Below are 2614 nucleotides of genomic sequence, written 5' to 3'. Positions count from 1 at the left end.
TTCTCGAAGATGTGGCAAGCCTACGTTAAAGGTCACGTTAGCCACACTAACGTGAACTCTAACGTAGGAAGAAAGGAGGATTCTCAAAGTTATTGAAAAAAGTAAGTCCCAATAACGTGTGCGAAGGACCAATAGGCAACGATAGTGGTCACGTTGATGCCACTAACATTGAAGTTAACGTGGAGCATCCTTGGGTTAGGAACGTTACTGAAAATGGTGATTGCCACTAACGTTCTCGAACCCACACTTTCACTTAACGTTAACGCCACTAACGTCCTAAGCTAGAATCCCTGCCTACTTCACACTTTCTCTCTGCAAGTAAAGCTAAGCCCACTGAAGAAGATAACTGCTTCAACTCAAGATCCAAAGGCCCATGTCCAAGACTTGAAGAGCCAACTAGAAGATCAGAAGAATAGTATAAATAGGGAGAGCTTTGAACTAGAAGAAAATCTTTTTGGCATTATTAGAATTACTCTCTGTATTTTACTTTCTCTGCAACTTTGAGTTTAATTCTCAGAATGTACTCTCCATCTATGCTTTTCATTCCCAGAGCTATGAACAACTAAACCCCTTTCATTGGGTTAGGGAGCTCTGTTGTAATTTAACGGATCAATAATAGTTTTCATTATCCTTATTCTCTCTTTTCTCTTGATCTTACTAGAAAGCTTTCAATCTTCATCCAATTGAGTAGTTATCTTGGAAAAGAAGCTATTCATACTTGGATCTCTTCTGAACCTTGGAAGAGGAATGAAGAGATCATGCTAGAATTACTTTCTCATGTTGGACCAAATTGGAGTTTGGGCGGATATGGTGACATATAATTCTCTCAATACTTTGATTTGGAAATACATGTGGTATAATCAGTGACCATACTTCATCTCTTCTCATGAGCAATTAGACCAAGGAATTGGCTATTGATCTGATTTGAGAGATTGAATTACCAAGGAATTGGAATTCAATCACTTAAGATTGCCAAGGAGATCAATGAATGCATTGATTGAGGAAGAGATGAAAATGAACTTGATCCGGAGAATGCAACATCTCCTAAGCCCAATGAACTCCCCATTTCTGATCTTACCCATTCTCTTTACTTTCTGCTATTTACTTTCATGCTAAATCCCCCTTCCCCATTTAAGATTCTGCAATTTACCTTTCGTCATTTATTTTCTGCAATTTACTTTCCCGCCATTTAATTTCCTGCAATTCTCAACCCAATTTCTCCTTAGCTCAACTAGAGCATTCTTTCAATTAAAGTTGCTTGACCAATCAATCCCTGTAGGATTCGACCTCACTCTATTGTGAGTTTTTACTTGACGACAATTCGGTATACTTGCCGAGGGAGATTTGTTAAAGGACAAGTTTCCGTGCATCAAGTTTATGGCGCTGTTGCCGGGGATTGATTTTGTATCAACAATGATTAAATTGGTGGATAACTAGATTGAGCATTTGTTTTTATTTTGTTTGATTTAAGTTCATTTGAGTAATTTACTTTCTGTTTAGCTATTTTCTTCCCTTTCCCCTACCCATTTTCTTAGTTGTTTACAATTCAGTCACTAACCCACTAACTGTTTGATATATTGCATCACTCACGCTAACAGCATTTCTGTAGAAATTACTATCTACACCTATCCTTCTTACTTGTGCCATGTTGGTTGTATGACAGGTAGAAGAAGCGGGGCTTCAACTTCCTTTAATTCTGAACCTGAGAGGACCTTCCTTAGATTAAGGAGGGAAGCAAGAGGAAAGAGAGTAGTTGGTGCTGAGGAAGAGGAAGAGTACTTTGAACCGGACATGGATGAGAATATGGAAAACCATCATGAAGAAGAGGCTCACAACCATGGCAGAGAAGGTCCAGCGCATTAGGCTGGGCAAGAGAGAAGAGTTCTGGGTTCTTACATCAACCCAAACCTAGGAAACTGTGGGAGCAGCATCCAAAGGCCAACCATACATGCCAACAACTTTGAACTAAAGCCACAACTCATCACCCTTGTTCAGAACAATTGTTCATTCGGAGGAAGTGTCCAAGAAGACCCCAATCAACATCTAACCACCTTCCTGAGGATATGCGATACTGTGAAGTCTAATGGTGTTCATCCTGACACCTATAGACTACTTCTGTTTCCCTTCTCACTCAAGGACAAGGCATCTAAATGGCTGGAATCCTTTCCAAAGGAAAGTTTAGCAACCTGGGAAGATGTGGTGAACAAGTTCTTGGCAAGATTCTATCCTCCTCAACGGATCAATAGGTTGAGAGCTGAGGTACAAACATTCAGGCAGCAGGATGGTGAGACTCTATATGAAGCATGTGAGAGGTTTAAAGACTTGACAAGAAGATGCCCGCCAGATATGTTCAATGAATGGGTGCAGTTGCACATTTTCTATGAAGGCCTTTCGTATAAATCAAAGAAGGCAGTAGACCACTCATCCGGGGGATCTCTGAACAAGAAGAAGACCATTGAAGAAGCCATAGATGTCATTGAGACTGTAGCAGAGAATGACTACTTCTATACTTCTGAAAGAGGCAACACTAGAGGAGTGATAAAGCTGAACAATGTGGATGCACTGCTAGCTCAAAACAAGATTATTACCAAGCAATTAGCTGACCTCACTAAGA

At 40.2% G+C, this 2614-nt stretch overlaps 1 non-coding gene across 1 annotated transcript; it reads right to left on the bottom strand.

Annotated features, from left to right (window-relative positions):
- Positions 1–2244: 2244 nt before the first annotated feature.
- LOC148576309 (small nucleolar RNA R71) lies at positions 2245–2351 on the bottom strand. The gene has a single exon (XR_015903767.1). It is a non-coding gene; the product is annotated as a small nucleolar RNA R71 (small nucleolar RNA).
- Positions 2352–2614: the final 263 nt, after the last annotated feature.

Source organism: Arachis ipaensis, chromosome B1, assembly GCF_059453495.1.
Source record: "Arachis ipaensis isolate K30076 ecotype BB chromosome B1, ASM5945349v1, whole genome shotgun sequence".
Classification (NCBI taxonomy): Eukaryota; Viridiplantae; Streptophyta; class Magnoliopsida; order Fabales; family Fabaceae; genus Arachis; species Arachis ipaensis.
This window is presented reverse-complemented; position numbering and strand designations above follow the sequence as displayed.